Source organism: Phascolarctos cinereus, unplaced genomic scaffold (assembly GCF_003287225.1).
Source record: "Phascolarctos cinereus isolate Bilbo 61053 unplaced genomic scaffold, phaCin_HiC Scaffold_6;HRSCAF=336, whole genome shotgun sequence".
Classification (NCBI taxonomy): Eukaryota; Metazoa; Chordata; class Mammalia; order Diprotodontia; family Phascolarctidae; genus Phascolarctos; species Phascolarctos cinereus.
Genome location: NW_027556069.1, coordinates 2,034,200 through 2,051,108, shown reverse-complemented (window position 1 = coordinate 2,051,108; position 16,909 = coordinate 2,034,200). Strand labels below are relative to the sequence as shown.

The following is a 16,909-nucleotide window of genomic DNA, read 5'->3' as shown; positions in this document are numbered from 1 at the left end:
TTATATCATCAAAATTTCAATGCAGGGGGAAAGCCATGAATTTAAAATAAATTATTAAATTTAAAATGCATCATTTTTTCGAAAAATTTTTTAAATTTTTTTCAAATGATGCAAATTTTAAAAAATATATAAAGGTTAAAGAAAGTAGATTTCCAGGGAGGCGCTGAGTAATTTTTTTTTGAAAAGGGGGCAGTTAGCTAAATAATTTTGGAAACATCTGATGAAGAACTTGAGCAGACCGAATTGTCATCTTTTAAGCCCTTTCATTTTACACAGGGGGAAAGTGAGGTCTACAGAGGTCAAATGATGACCTATGGTCATCCAGGCAATTACGCAGAGACTAGATTGGAATACATTTTTAGTAATGAGAGAGACAGCGACAGAGAGACAGAGACAGGGGCAGAGAGAGAGAGAGAGAGAGAGAGAGAGACAGAGACAGAGATAGAGACAGAGACAGACAGACAGAGAGACACATGCACACAGATCCTGTTAGAGGATTAATGATACCTGCCTCTCCACTCCTCCAAACTGGGAATCTACTTCACACCGAATACATGTATCTGCAGCCTCAGCTGTGGGCCAGAGGTGAGGGCCACAGGGCTCACTCGCCCTTTAAAAGAGAGATTGGAAAAATTTTCTTTAAAAAAAGGGAGAGAAATTGGACTGAGATGAAGGAGTCCTCACCTATTTGCACAAAAGCCACCTCCTATACTCAGTGGCACAGCCCCTTGTTAGGTGCTCTCCCATCTGTGTACTCATTAGCAAGCTCTCCCTCAGTGCTGCCAGGCTTCCACTGAACTAGGCACCAAGATCCACATACAGAAGGGAAACAGGAGCCGCTCCCAAGGCCCTTCCATTCTCCCGTGGGGATGCTCTGGCAAACAGAAATAAAAACAAACATTCCTCCCTGCACTCCTCCTCTGCGGGAAGGGAAGGAGGCCATTTTGGGACCCTCCTCCTCTCCAGGTAACAGGGGCACAACTGCTCATTACTATCTTGGGAGCACGAACACAGTCCTGGGTTTTTGGCACCTTTCTGTCCCCAAAGGTTGGGTGACATTGGGCAGCACATTGACCTTTCTAATTCTTTTTTATTTTATTTTACTTTTTTTTCCACATGCTTTTCAGTTGAAAATTTTTCTCCTTTTTCCTCACCCACCCCTCCCCAAGATGGCACACAATCTCATACAGTTTACATTTGCATACCCATTAAACATATTTTGACATTAGTGAACTTGTAAGTACAATTAAAACCAATAGGAGGAACCATCAAAAGGATGAAACAAAACTCAACAGAAGGTAAAAATAAGTGATAGTGATTCGACTTCCATAGTTCTTTCTTTGGATGTGGACAGCATTTTCCATTCCGAGGCCTCTGGAGATGTCTTAGATGCTCGTAATACTGAGAAGGGTTCAGTTTGACATTCTTAGTCATTGCACGAAGTCGCTGTTATTGTGTACAAAGTCCTCTTGGTTCTGCTTACTTCACACAGCATCATAGTATATAAGTCTTTCCAGGTTCTTCTGAAGTCAGCCTGTTCATCATTTCTTATAGCACAATAGTATTCCATTACATTCATATACCACAACTTGCTCAGCCATTCCCCAGTTGATGGGCACCGTCTCAATTTCCAATTCTTTGCCACCACAAAAAGAGCTGCTATGAATATTTTTGTACATGTGGGTCCTTTTCCCATTTGTTTGATCTCTTTGAGATGTAGCCCTAGAAGTGACATTGCTGGATGAAAGGGTATACACATTTTTGTAGCCCTTTGGGCATAGTTCAAACTGTTCTCCAAAATGGTTGGATCATTTTGCAACTCCACCACCAATGTATTAGCGTTCCAATTTTCCCACATCCTCTCCAACATTTATCATTTTCCTGTTTTGTCATGCTGGTCAACCTGATAGGTGTGATGTGGTAACTCAGAGTTGTTTTGATTTGCATTTCTCTAATCTATTATTTGATAAACACAAACACCCCAGCTTCTGGGATAAGAACCCACACTTTGAAAAAAAACTGCTGGGAAAACTGGAAACGAGTATGGCAGAAACTAGGCATAGACCTAAATCTCACACCATATACCAAAATAAACTCAAAATGGGTTCATGAGTTAGATATAAAGGCTGATACCGTAAGTAAACTGGGAGAACATGGAATAGTTTACCTATCACATCTATGGAGAACAGAAGAATTCATGACCAAACAGGAGATAGAGCACATTATGAAAAGGAAAATGGATCATTTTGATTACATTAAATTGAAAAGTTTTTGCACAAACAAAGCCAATGCAACTAAGATTAGAAGGAAGGTAGAAAATTGGGAAAGAATTTTTACACCTAGTCTCTCTGATAAAGGCCTCATTTCTAAAATATATAGAGAATTAAGACAAATTTATAAGAACACAAGCCATTCCCCAAATGATAAATGGTCAAAGGATATGAACAGAGACTTCTCAGATGAAGAAATTAAAGCCATCTATAGTCATATGAAAAAATGCTCAAGACCTTTTTAATTTTTTAATGAGCCTCGGTTTCCTCACCTTTCAAATGAGACCCTTTGCCTATGGAAGGAGCCCTTCTGGCTGTAAATGCCATGACTTCTGAACACAATTTTACTCTTTATAATGACACAACTTTATAGTCATGTCTTCCCTTGGTAATCAATTAAGACTCTCTTCTTTTCTGTAATCAATCGGCAAGTCCTCATGAAGCACCTGCTGGGTTCCAGGCACTGTGCTAAGCTTTGCTATTGCAGAGGTCAGCATCCCTACTGACAAAGCGATAACACTCCAATAGGGATGACCAAATACTTATAATAATAATAACAATATCTACAGTATAACTACAAAGAGTATAAATACATATATACACATACATACATATTTAGTAGTTGGGGAAAGAAGGCACAAGCAGGTGGGGGGTGGGAATCAGGAAAGGCTTCATGGGGAGGGCATTGCAGGGGTGGGGGGCAGCCAGTGTAAAGGCACGGAGGTGGGAGATGGGGTGTTGTGAGTGAGGAACACGGAGGTAGCCTGTTTGGCAGAACAAAGTGTGCAGGAAGGGAAGGGATGTCCAATGGAGCTGCAGAGGCAGGTTGGGGCCACTTTGTGAAGGGCTTTCAAAGCTAAACAGGGGAGTTGCTTTTTCACCCTAGAGGAAGAAGTACATTTTGGATCACAGATATTTCAACACGTGGCCCTCAGCTGAAAGTCTGGCTTAACAGGGACAGCATTCCCTCTGGAGGGGTCTTCTCACTAATCCCGCTTTGTTTGGCTTCTCTGTGGGAACATCAGTTTTTCAGTCATGCCTGGGTCACTGAAGGACACATAAAGAACCCTGTGGTTCCTTGCAATTACTGAGGCTACGAATACATTGCACATAGGATGGATTTTATTTAACCCCACAAAAAACATAGAATACTCACCTCTCAGCCTGTAACCAGTCAAAACTCTTCTCCTTCCCTCTCTGGTGAGTCTCTAGCATTTTTCAGGGACTGATGTGGCCCCATGGGAAGCCAGGTAGGGTTGTGGTAGATAAGAGTGTTGAGTCTGGAGTTAGGAAGAGACATCTTCCTTGGTTCAAATCCAGCCGCAGGCACCTACTAGCAGTGTGACCCTGGGCAAGTCCCTTAACCCTGTTTACCTTAGTTTCTTCATCTGTAAAATGAGCTGGAGAAGAAAATGGCAAACCATTCCAGTATCTCTGCCAAGTACACCCCAGGTGGGCTCACGGAGAGTCGGACGCAACTGAAAGGATTCAACAACAAATATGAACCTATAAACGACCAGCTCCCATATACTCCACCTTCCAACTTCTGTGTCTTCTGCTATCTTCCAGTGAGTAGATGTATCCAGGGTTATGGTGGTAAATATTTAACAACCAGCTCTCCAGGTGTGTGGGGGAGATGTGCACAGAACCAAGTTTTAGGTTTAACCTGTATTACAAATATATTTTCCTTTACTCTCCTTAGTCTCGACCGTGAAAAAAGCAAGAAATAGTGCCCTGGTTTGTAGTGTTTGCCAATTTCCTAGGTAGCAATATTCAAATGAAAATTTAAAATGCGCTCCAGCACACCCCTGGATATATCCACAGTAATGGTGCCAAATTGGACCAGGAATTCTATAAGTGGAAGTCATGAGTAAAGACTTTATTGCTATATAATTAGCCCCAAGATGCTGAGAGTCCAGGAACATGGGACGGACACCCAGTTCAGTCGATGTCCACAGCAGAAGGTTATCCAATTCACAAGCTGCTTCCTTCATGTCACCCTGATGCTATGAGCAACACATTTGCTTCAGTGGTTCCTCTCTCTGGGCACGCCAGGAGAATTCAAATCCAAAGTGCTTTGCATGAGATTTTAACCTGAATTCAGCCAAATGTATTTCTGAAGTAGACACCTTGTAGACAAACATTAGCTGGATATTTCTTAAAGCAAAGACTATCTAAAACTGTATCTACTGCAGATGGCCTAGACACTCCTTCCTTGACCCTTCTACCATCCCACATCCCTTTCATTTTTAAACTTTCCCGAAAGGTTGGCTTCCCCCAATGTTTCCATTTGCTTACCCCCCTCTCTCCTCTAGGTTCCTCCCCGAAAGTTCTACAGAAACTGCTTTCTTTGAAGTCACTGATGACCTGCTAATCACCAAAGCTAATGGCCCGATCTTTAAAGCAATAATGAATTGAACTGGTTCTTTTTACTTTTACAGCATCAATATTGCTCCCAATGCCTCTTCCCCTCTCGCCTCCCAGATAACTATTCCCCAACAAATAATATTTTAGAAAAGAAAAAAACAGGAAAAAGCAGAAGAGAGTGTTAAAAATCAGGAAAACTGATCCATATGGTCTCTTCTTTGTAGATAAAATAAGTGTTTTCTTGAAAACCTGATAATGAATACCACCTCCTAAACTTGGTTCCTAATAATTTACAGTCAAATTCATTTATTTCAATGAATAACATATAATTTTCTACCTGTCTATGATTACCCGTCAACATAGCTCCCCTCCTGTCCCACAATCCCACAAAATATCTACCGTCAGAAAAAACACGTAAACACGTTGGCCACATCCGGAAGCCCCGTCCAGGAAACCATAACTGGTTCAGAATCGATCCTTGCCTTAGTCACAGCTCTGAGGTCTTTCAGACCTCTCCGACTATCAGTATGGTGTTAAGCTATCACACTGCTCCCCTAGTTCTCCTCACTTCCCTCTCCATCAAGTTATAGGCGGATCTCCATAGTTTGCCGAATCCCCTTAAACTGACTTTTTTCTCAGTACCCATTCTCAGCGGCCCCTATGCAGCATCGGACACCCCTGACCATCTCCTCCTCCCTTGGCCTTATAGACACCACCTTCTCCTGGTTCTCAACCTACCACTCACCAATGGATGCTTCTCGGTTTCTTTGTAGGGCTAATCATCCTCTTCCAGACATCTTAAGATGTTGCCTCTAGCCTCCCTTGAGAATCCCTTGGGGATCTTCTCCACTCCTTTAGCAGCTTCACCTAGCACCTCCCCACAGATGAGTTCTCTTCACAGCTCCAGCCCCATAAGGCCAACGGTTTTCAGGACATCATCACATAAGCATGAGCCCAGCGTCTTTCCCACAGAGCAGCTGCATCCTCTCACTTCACTATTCCTTCCAATGTCCCCTTTTCAAAGCCTTAAAAAGCTCCCTCCTCTCTCACTTCTCACATCCCCTTCACTTACCAACTCTGACTGTTCCCTCCTCCCTGGGATAGACATCTCGCATGTGTGTCCTCCCCTCTGTTCCTGCTGTGACTGTGCATCTTCTCTTTTTGCTCCTCATGGACTACTGCAATAGTCCACACTCTCCCCCATCCAACGCATCTTGCATGCCAATGCCAGACTCATCTTCCTTGTTCATACATCTGGTTGTGGGTTTGCTCTGCTCAAAACCCTTCCATGGTTCCCTATTGCCAATTGAGTCAAGAAGGGTTACTTTCTTTCCTGACATTCAAGGCCTCTGCAATCTGGCACTCCCTTATCTTTCCTGCCTTATCGCAGGCCGCTTCCCACCAAGCTAGCCCAGGCTTCAGCCAAACTGGACTCCTCTCTTTTCTTGGAACCCCTCTACCCTTTCCCACCCCCTCTCTGCCTTTGCTTATATCGTTCTCCATGCCTGGATTCGCTCCACACACACACCCCCTCCCTGCACTGCCCTCTCCTCCCTTCAGCTGTTCAATTCAATTCCTACCACCCTGCAAAGTCCCATTCGAACCTTACCTCCTCCCCACTGATCTCCCCGAAATGGAAACGCTGTTTTGCCTGCAATCCCCAGCCAGCTCTTTTCTTATACATGTCTCTAGGCCACTAATCAGGTACGATTTTCAACATGATAGTTATCTCTGGGTCTTACCCTAGGAGAGTCGGCCTCGTGGTGGCAAGCCTGATTGCAGTGTCAGAGGGGTCCCAAATCTTCCCAAGGTGTCCCTCCCGAATGCTACCTCCCTGCTTTGTTGGAAGGCTTCAGCATCCAGCGTGTGGGAGAGTTTGCCAGTGTGGGTGAAAGTGATTCATTGGAAGGATTTCAGTGAATCTTCTACTTTGACCATGTCCATGCTGGGAGCAAATGATGGTAGCTTGTGGCCTCTTCCCTAATGTAAGATGCAACACAATGGGGCTATGGGCAGGGCAGACAGTTCAAACAAATCTGTGTGGAGTCTCATCAGAGGAGTAAATGGAAGCACAATGTCAAAACAGCAAGAGATTGTTTCCCACTGAGGGTCTTCATTCCCTCTGGGGCTTTAGACATGGCCTGGTCCTGAATGAAGACCAGAAATCCTAACTGCAAAAGTCATGGCGCCATGGAGGCCAAAGTCACTGAGGTGCCTGGAGGAATTCACATGACGTCTTAGAGACCCAGGCGACTCACTGAGACTATCCGTTGCAGAGTAACAGGCCAGGAATGTGTGTGGGAAATCCCCATGGACTGGTTCTCAAAATTCCTACAGTCCACTGTGGGGGACACAAGTCGCACAGGGCTTGGGACTCAGTGACCCTTTTGTGGCATGATCGAACGAGTGCAAACCAGTGTAGAACAGAAAGGGTGAGGGGCTTTAGAGCAAGGGAGGGATTAGCTAAGTGAGATCAATTCAGCGTTCATGTGGTCAGCTACCAGGCTGGGATGTGCAGGTCATTGGACAGCTGGTGGGTAAGTTGAGGAAGTGAAATGAGGCACAGTCCGTGCCCTGAAGTGGCCTCCTCACAGCCTGCGGGTCTAGTGTGGTGGGTGCTAAGACATGTGTGTGTACGTATGTATAACTACACGTATATATAATCAGGTCTGTGACAGGTTCACGATCGCACACTCTCTCCGTGGACTTTGTGAGTTGTAGTAAAGAGAGACAGACAGACAGAGAGACATTAAGACAGAGACAGAGTCAAACAGAGACAGAGACAGAGAGACAGAAAGGAAGAGAGACAGATATTGAGACCAAAAGAGACAAAGTCAAAGACAGAGAGAGAAGGAAAGAATAAGCATTTTAGAAAACCTAGCAATAACACATCAGTCTGTACTGGCTTGGGGAAAAACGATGTTCCTGAAAAAACATGTCTTCTAAGTCCCCCTTTCTAGCCTTTGAGAGTAGTTGTGGCCCACACAGTTGCACACACATGTGCGCGAGCACATGCACGCATACACACACACAAGCTTCCCTGGCCCCCCTTCCCATTCCTCCTCCCCCACTCTCCCATTACCCAACAGGAGCTGCTACGTTGTCCTCTCAGCAGGCACGTTAACTGTTCCTTCCACAGTAACCACACAGCTCATAGCTGGGCTGGTCCCTGAAGCCTTTCTCCACCTTGGTAGGTACCTTGACATGACCATCAGTGGAAAAGATACTTACTTCAACTTCTAGGAAGCAGGCTAATGGTTCCTTCTGAGACTTGGCTGTTGTTCATATAGTTTGCTCTATTTGACTAATAAAGTTGGATTGCACGTGTGGAGATGTTTAAGTGTTTAGTCATTGAGGAAAGGGTGTAAGTAAGTAGTGTCTCTGCCTTAAAGGTAAATTGGCTAGAAGCAGGCGTCATGCATCCCACCCTGCTTGAAAACTTCCATTGTGCAGAAACTAGCCAGTTTCAGGGACCACCCCTTCCACTGCCATGGAGGCCAAATTCCCCCCTGCAATTTCTAGCCATCCCGCCTGCTTGACTTCCTGGGGTCAAAGGAAACAAAGGTCATCCTTCTCCCACAAGCTAGCCCTCCAATGAGAACTGCCCACCCTCACCTGGAAAAGGGTGAGCTGGTCCCACTGCTTGACCTTTCTCCAGGGTCACTGTCCCCATCTGCCCAAGACAGGGCTTGAGGCCCTTGCCCACCCTGTTTTGCCCCTTCATGGACTCTGGCCAGCTCACCAAGCCTCTTACCTCTCTGTCCCTCTTGTGCATCCCCACGGATCTTTGCTCTTCCCCTTCTTGGCCCTCACTCGCCTTTCTATGTGTGTGTGTGTGTGTGTGTGTGTGAGTGTCTTCCTTGGGGAGGAAGTGAGAGCCTACCAGACTCTAATACTGTTTCAGGAGAATAACCAGAGAGGTGTAGCTGGGCATGGTGGGCCACAGAAGAGACCTCTCCAGAGGACCACTGTTGGAGCGCCCTCCTCCATCTGCCAGGTGCCTACGTGCCATGAAAGAAAACTCCTTGAGGCAGGGACTGCTTGAGCTGTGCCTGTGGGTCCACAACGATTAGCACAGTGCCTGGCACAGAGAGGGTGCAGCCTCCTCACTCCCTGTTGTTCTGAAATGAAGGCAACGATAAATTAACCTCACAAACTTTTTTTTATTCTTTTTATCTGCTTTCACTGTAACAATATATATTCTTCTGTTGTGGAATCTCAAAAGTGTTGGAGGCCAGCACCTGGTAGTGGGCCCCTAACCCCGTGAGAACACCACACCCCAAGCAGCTTGTTCCGGGGCAAACCGTACCATAACGTACCAGGTCAACAGATGTGCTAACCGCAAGATGCTGGCACACTGCCCTGGAAAGTCCTGAAGGCCTATCTTCCTCTTTTGCCACGTCAACAGAAGTTTTGCTCCTCCCCGCTTCACCCTACATAAGCTTGTAATGCTAAAAAATAAAATTAGACCTTGCCTACCATCTTTTTGGTCTCACTCCTCCTTTTCACCCATTCCTTTCAGCCAGGGTCCTCCTCGACCCCCCACGTATACTGGCCCTGCAGGTCGGGGCACAAAAGTATCTGAAACATATATATGTATACATCTATATCTATCTATCTATCTATCTATCTATCTATCTATCTATCTATCTATTTCTTTCCACTTCATAAACTGCAGAAGGGAGACTCTGAGAAGAGTCCCAGGAGAATCCAGACTCCTCTAATACCTGCAACAACATGAGAGCAAACAAGTCATTAGTCAAGGGGTAGTTGTCAGAAAGTACAACTCTAGAACCATGGAACCATGTAGAAAACATCACAGACACAACATAGGACAGACACCTACATGACCATCTAGACATGAGAACAAACACATGACAAATGGGAGAAAGATCACTTTTCTCTTTGTTCTTTTTATGTTTGTATATCTAGCACTAACTGAAACAGGAAAGAGTTTTAGGAACCTGGAGAGTTCTGGCCTGACTCTAGGGATGGCTACAGCTGGAAGGGGGGCAGGGTAGGCACCACATTCCACCTTCTGTGGAAGGAAATTCTCAAGTTCCAAAAGACTCAGCTTTAGCAGAGACGTCGGCAGGAAATCTGAGGCAAGATGGCCGCTTGGGGTCCCCTTTGGGTGGAAGCCCTCTTTGTTTTCACCTGCATTTTTATCTACGCCTGGGCTCAGATTGAAGGCATTTGAGAGAAGAGGGAGGGCAAGATCCCGGGGTGCTCATGGCAATACTGCTGGGGAGCGATAGGAGTCAGGATTGCCAGGCCAGCTTCCTCTCCAGGCAGGGATGCTCAGCCAGGGACAGAGGCACACAGAGACACACAGAGACATACAGAGACACACGAGGCACACACACACACACAGAGACACAGCCACGTGGAGCTCAGGCCCTTACTCAGCATGGAGAAATGGGAAGGTGCTAACCACATCTCCGCCCTCGTTGGCAATGGCCTTGTAAATTCACTTCTCGGTGCGGCAGCACCCACTTGGTGAACTTGCACTTGGGGCATGGATAGAAGCAGCCCCGGTGCTCTCTCTCCAGGCACTCACCGAGGTCTTCTGTATTCAGATTCAGCCTGCCTCTCTTGTCGTACTTCTTCATACCTTTCTTGCCTCGTTAATGCTTCACATGTGGTTGAACTGAGTGCGGACCAGCTTGGTCATAGGGCGCAGCTTGGGCAGCAAGGCCTCAGGGTCGAGCTTGGCCAGGGGAATCAGCTCGTCCACGGGGACAAGCTTGGCCACGGCGTCCACTACTGCCACGGGGGCCCACCGCAGGGCGCTTGGCTTTTACCTCCCCTGCGGTCGACTTCTTCTTCTGGACTTTTGATTTTTTCTTGGCCTCAGCTCTGATCTGATGCTCCTCTTTAACCACCTGCTTCTTGGACTGCTTCTTCTGCTTCATCATAAGGCGTGCCGATTTGCTCACAGTCACGTCCTCCTTTTTGTTACGCACTTGGGAACGGGTAATCATTTTCGGTCACTGGAAGGCAGCTCCTCTTGCTGCCTCGAGTGCTCTTGGAAGTGGCTGCGGGACCTTGGGAAGGACAGCAGGCATGTAAGGTCACTAGAGGCGAGTGTATGCATACTGGTGCGGAAGGACATTGGATTCAGGGACCAAGGAAGTGCAGAAGGCACTGCCCAGACATGGAGCCTGGGCTGGGCCTCTGCAAACAGGGAGATCCTTGACCACCTCTCCAGAGGAGGGAGAGGGAGGATGGGAGAAACCAGACTGAGGAGGTCACCTGAAAGGAAGAGTCAGGCCACATCTCCTCTCTCTCCTTTGTTTGTTCTTTCCCCACTCCCCAATTTTCATTTCCCACCTGGCTTCAGCTCTGTACCAGGACCATCAAAGCAGTTGACAATAAGGTCTTAATGGGGTCCCCTGTACTCTTCATATATCTCCTCTTGGTTTGGCCCTGGCTCCCTGGCTTTGGCCTGCCATTCTCCCAGCCCTGGGTGGAAAGGCCAGCCTGCTGCTGCTTCAGCCTCCTCCTCTTCCCCTATTTCTGAGTTACTGCAACCCTTCTAGGCCATCATGTGGCCCATTGCTGCTGCTCTTCTGGAAGCCCTGCTCTGTGGCCTGCCAACTCCCCTCCATCCTTGACCGTTTCAAACAAAATTTCTTCCACCCCCTTCACTGTAAGGAAGTCTTACCGTCACAGCTGGGTGGAGGTAACCATGCTTTCTCTGCAGCAAGGCAGGAGGAGCTGGAGAGAAAGCCTAACCTGGAAGCCCCCTTCCCACCCCCCCATCTGTTCTCCTACTGAAAGCAGAGCCATGGGGCTGGGGTGGAGCCTTTAGTGGATGTAGCTACTCAGTCTCCATTGCCATGAGGTGGGGGAGGGCAGGAAAGACCTGATCTCCTAGAAGAGAGGCAAAAGGAGATGAAGAAGCAGTTCTCAGAGAAAGCAAAGGAAGCTCTCCAGGAAAGCTGGATTGGGGACTGGAGCTGTGATCTCCTTGTTCAGGGGAGAAAACTCCCCCTTATTCCTCCTTCTGGAGGCCAGCATATTCTCTGCACTTAGAGTCTTAGAGATTTGCTTAGAGAGCACAGGTGCAACAGTCCCCTGAGTTGGGGATGCCCAAAGCAGATTCAAATCTAATTGGGAAATGCTGAGCAGAATAAACAACAGACTTCAAAGTAGATAATCCTCATTTCTGCCTTTCTAAGTCAATTTGGCCCTCAGGGAACCTTTTCCATTGGAGGTTGAGGCCCCTGGCCTGGGGCCTCCTGAAAGGTGGTAGCTTGCCCAAGGCCTGACTTGCCAACATGTGGATTGAGGCTTTGAGGCTAGATTGATTTATTATAACGGAGGGCTTGTACTCAAAAATGAAGCGATGGATTGGGGTGATAACAAATGGGGGAAATGGTCTATTTCTTCATCGAAATTAACTTAAGCGCACGTGATCAGACAGCAGGTGTAGATGGTGTGTTCAGTCCAGTAGGCTTGTGCAAGCGGGTGTTTCCATTAGGGGAGTGAAGGAGAGGGGGTCATCACCTGACAAAAAAAGAGCAAATTTTATTTCAATGTCCAGTTGGGGAAAGAAAATGTGCAGAGGGACAGGCAGGGCCATTTTGTCACTGCTTTGTTAAACACAACATCTCTTCCTTCCAAAACACCAGCATTTAACACAGCTCTGGCCTCAGGCGCTTGCCAGACATGGGGCAGGGCAAGCCGTGTCACCTGTCTGCCTCAGTTTGTTCAACAGTAAAATGGGGCTAAGAACAGAACCTGCTTCCCAGGGCTGTGGTGAAGCTCCCATGAGCGACTTGTAAAGGACTTTAGCCTAGTGCCTGGCCCATTGTAGGTGGGAAGAAAGGCTTCTTCCCTTCCCTTCCTCCTTCCCCTGGGTTCTGTGATGGTTCAGTCCCCAGGAACAGAAGGACCTGAAACCTTTCCAAAGGGGAGGCTGGAAGCAAGGCTCCCTAACTTGATACTTTGGGATCCAACTCCCAAATGCAAGTTAGCATTTCCTTCCTCTTTGAGTGAAAACCAACATGATTCTGAGAGGGGCGTCTTGGGCCTCGCCAGACTGGCCCTGGGGCATGAGGCCCAAAAATGGCAAAGAAGGCCTGCCAGGGCCCTGTGGTCACAGAGACCCTCCTTCTCTGGAAAAAGACGCCACCTCTTTCATCTGGGCCCTTCACTGAGAATCCTGAGATGCTGAATGAGCCCTTCCAGAGGCAGTGAGAAGGGACAGGGCTGGGCAGAGAGGCTCAGAGATAGAAGCCCCTGCCTCTGGGGCAAGGACAGCAGCTGGGCTCAGACTGGGACTGTCCCCAGAGTCTTCCTACAAAACAGAGAGCTCTTTAGGGGAGTGAGGGAGAGGAGGAAGGCCTGGGCAGGACAGTGTGCTGAGTGGCTACAGACACCAAGGGCCCTAGCCCCCAGGGGTCTTGCCACCCACCACATCTGGGCTTTCACTGGTAGGGGTAACTTGCCTTTGGAGTCTTCTGCCAGCTAACTCTTTGTCTTGGAGAAACCTGAACACAAACAGACATGGGTGTAAATGAGTGGCATTTCTGCCAAGCCAAGAGAGCCACAAGAGGGACCTCCCCTGCCCCAGCCTGAGAAACCACAGAGTGGCCCACGGCCACAAGTGCACACTCTCATTGTCGATTGCAAAATCCTCACGTAGACAGTTCCTACTGCGTTCCAGGCAGTGGGCGAGGTAGGTCCTGGGGAGTCAAAGACAAGAACAAAACCGTCCTGGCCTTTAGGGAGCTTACATGATGCTGGGGAATACCACCTGCCCTCCCCTGAGGGAAGAGAAAACCTATGTCCTCAGGAGGCATGACTGAGTCCAAATGTTCATCCCCCAGATGTCCATTTATCCAAGTGCTGAGGCATGAATTCTTTTGGGCTCTAAGGTTCCAGTTCGGTCAGTTAGATATCACCGAGTCCTACCAATTCATTTTCTAGAAGGGGAAACTGAGGCTCTGAGAGGCTAAATGCTATCCTTGATCTCATAAAGTTCATTCATTGCAGGACTGGGGCCAGAACGCAGATTTTCTGATTCTCAGTTCAATGTTCTGTCTGCTTTTGACTGGGCAAATTGAGAGGAGGGGGTTTAGTTCTGGGGGAGGACGATTAGCCTATCTCTTCCTGCCCTAGTCCTGGACGGATGGACCCTCTGCAGGACTCTTTGTACAGGGGCAGCTAGGTGGTGCAGTGGATAGAGCACCGGCCTTGAAGTGAGAAGCACCTGAGTTCAAATCGCAACTCACACCAAAAACTTGACACTTACTATCTGTGTGACCCTGGGTAAGTCACTTAACCCCAATTGCCCCCCACAAACAAAGACCCTTTGTACAGTCTAAGTGCCCAGCAGGTACACAGCCATTTTATGGGGCTCTTGGCAGAAAGTCAATGAGAATACATGGGTGAGGGGAGGAGTGAGCCCTTAGGCGGCAGGTAGGGCCTCCCCTCCTGGCCAGCAATACACACGGGGTCACCTACCTCAATGGTGGGCCACCTCTCTCAAGCCAAGCCCTAGGGTAATCAGGGGGTCTCTTTACCTACTTCCTTATTCATCAATAAATAATATTTCCATCTGTTTTTCCATGATTCACCTAAATGCAGAACCTTCAGCCCTCCATGAAATATCATTTATATAACAATGAAATAAAATAATAATCACATAATATAATATCATATTATATTAAATCGTACCCTATTGAATGCCCTTCAGAAACCACCCCTCTCCATTTCTGATTGGCCAAAGGCCCACAGAGAGCCACTTGCTAAAGGCCTTGTCAAGCCTAAGAGGCCCAAGGCAGCACCTCGCACTCAAACCCCTGATGAAACACAAACATAATGGCTTCAGTGCCTCCAGAATCTCCTTCTGGAGTCCTGCCACCCAGATCCCATACCCTTGATCTCCCACCTAGAGGATGGAGAAGGAGTAGAAATGAGGCCTACCTCTCTCAGGAGACCCTCAGTGACACCCTGCCTCCAGGTCTCCCAAGGACAGAAAGGAAGGAGCTTGCTCTGCCCTTTAGGGATAAAGGGATGCAGGCGACAGCACAGGAAAGTGCAGAGAGAGGGGGAGGGGAGGGCCACAGGGGCCCACACAAGGAGAGAGAGGAGCAGAGGGGGAGGAGCAGAGAGGCCCAGATGTGCTGCTCTGTCCCCTAGAAATAAGGGGATGTAGGAGAGGGCAGGGGAAGGTCCAGAGAGAGAGAGGGACGGGAGGGCCAGAGGGGTACCCACAGTGATGGAGAAGAGCAGAGGGGGAGGAGCAGAGAGGGATTGAGGTGCTGCTCTGCCCTCAGCAGGGCAAGACATAGTTAGGGCTGGAAGGGGCCTGACAAGGTCATCTAGGAAAGATGCCCCCTTTTACAGGGGAGGGCTAATGCTTGCTTAGCATGCCCAAGTTAGCAGGACGAATATTGGCATTCTCCAGCTTTGATTTTGATGGCCTCCCCCTAACCCTCTTTACAACTGGTGAAACTGAGGCCCAAGGTTGTGGGCGGCTTGTCCACTGTGGTCCCTTCTTACAAAAGGTGAAACTGAGCCCCAGTGATGCCTGAGGTGCCCTGTGAGGTGTAGACCCATTTTATCCAAGTGGAAACAGGTCCAGAGATGTGTGACACTTCCCCAGTCACAAGCCCAACCGGAAGCTTGCTGCACTCCCAGGCTCTTGGGGGGGCGGTTAACTCAACAGGGCGTCTCTGCTTTGCTGGCCTGGGTGGGGGGAGGGGCAGGGCAGAAGAAGCAGAATTCCAGTCTAGCTGTAAGCTCTGTAACCCTCCTTGGTGTTTGCCCCAGTAGTGCCTACCAGAAAAGAGCCCGACATCCAAAGGGTGAGCGACATGGGGGAAGCAGAGGAGGGAGAAGCCAATCGATGACTTGATCAACAATGTTTACCAAACTCTAACTGGTGCCAGCCAAGTGCTTTGTAATCAAGCAGTCAGTCAACAAACCTTGAAGCTCCTGTGTGCCACGCGCTGGGCAGGGGATTCAAATGCAAGCAAAAACAGCCCTACCCTTAAGGGGCTTACACTCTAATGGGGAAAGGCTCCCTGTACAGCAGTAGTGGAGCTTGGCTTTTTTAAGGAAAGCACTATCCATCTCTGAGATGTGCAGCAATATGAGTTGTTCTGTCATTATTATTGTCTCAAGGGATCTCTGTCCTAGGAATAAGAAAGAAAGGAGAGGGAGGCAACTAAGAGGAAGCCTGTGCAAGGACCAGGAATGGCCAAAAAGTGCATACCCCAAGTACAGAAAATCCCAGGAAACACTAGGCATGAGGAGAGACTGAGCTCCGGGAAGGAGAGCTTGCAAAGTGAGGTGGGAAAGGAAGCCTGGAATCTGGGCCAGTAAGGGAGGGGAAGGGAGAGATGCGAATGGGAACAAGAGAGGTGAGAAGGTATTTCATATACCATCCAAAGAAGGGAGCCAGAAAGACATGGAGAAAAAAGCCTGCTCCAACCAGAGGTGGCCATTGGTGCTGCCCCAAGGCCCCTGGGGACAGAGAGACTGCAGACAGTAAATAAATGGCATCCCTCTAAGAAGAGAAAGGCAGAAAACAGTTCTGGCAATTAGAAGATCATGAAGACATTTACAGAAGGGGCCCCATGGATATTTGGGGTCCTGTGCCAGGTCCTCTATGGAGAAGAAATTGAGGGAGGACACTAGTGTATTTGCTCTTGGAATATATGTTGCCAATTTTAGAGTAGGGAAGAGGAAAGAAATGGAGATGCCATAAACAAAAACCCAAAAGGGCCAAAGTAGACAGCTTGCAGGAGCCTCAAGTCTTAGGCCTGGAAAGAACTGAAAGCCAACCTCTCATTTCCTACCTAAGAGACAATGAATCCTCTTTATGAAATCTCTGACAAGAGGCCATCCGATCTCTGCCTGGAGTCCTTCAGTAACAGGGAGCTCACTACCTCCCAACCTCGGTCATTCCTTTGAAAAGTTTTGTTTTTCATTATATGAAGAGAAGCCTGAATCACTATAATCAATTCATTAAACAATCAATTTATTAAGCACTTATTATATTCCAGGAGCTTTATTTTTCCCCTGGATTCTTAGGTTTCTATTCTGATTCCACAACAAAATCTAATCCCTTTGCCCTATGAGAGGCCTTCAGATAAATGACCACAGCTACCACTGCCTCCCCTGTCTTCTCTTTTCAGAGTGAAATAACACCCACTTACAGATTTATGGAATTTAGAGCTGGTGGGGTCCAATCCCCTCTGCTTAAACTACAGGAAACAGGCCTAAAGAGGGAGTTCAGTGAATTGCTCAGGGTC

The 16,909-nt window shown here is 47.8% G+C and overlaps 1 long non-coding RNA gene across 7 annotated transcripts; it reads right to left on the bottom strand.

The window, feature by feature from the left end:
• Positions 1 to 1,070: 1,070 nt before the first annotated feature.
• Positions 1,071 to 11,419, bottom strand: LOC144458181 (uncharacterized). 7 transcript variants are annotated; one of them, XR_013487738.1, is made up of 5 exons: positions 8,392 to 11,419; positions 7,720 to 7,835; positions 5,383 to 6,617; positions 3,645 to 3,748; positions 1,071 to 3,550 (listed from the first exon to the last, which is right to left on the bottom strand). It is a non-coding gene; the product is annotated as an uncharacterized LOC144458181 (long non-coding RNA). The 7 variants fall into 7 exon arrangements; XR_013487740.1 differs by lacking the exon at positions 5,383 to 6,617 and having other exon boundaries at positions 8,392 to 11,410; XR_013487741.1 differs by lacking the exons at positions 7,720 to 7,835; positions 8,392 to 11,419 and having other exon boundaries at positions 1,071 to 3,317; positions 3,427 to 3,550; positions 5,383 to 7,713.
• Between the last annotated feature and the right edge of the window lie 5,490 nt (positions 11,420 to 16,909).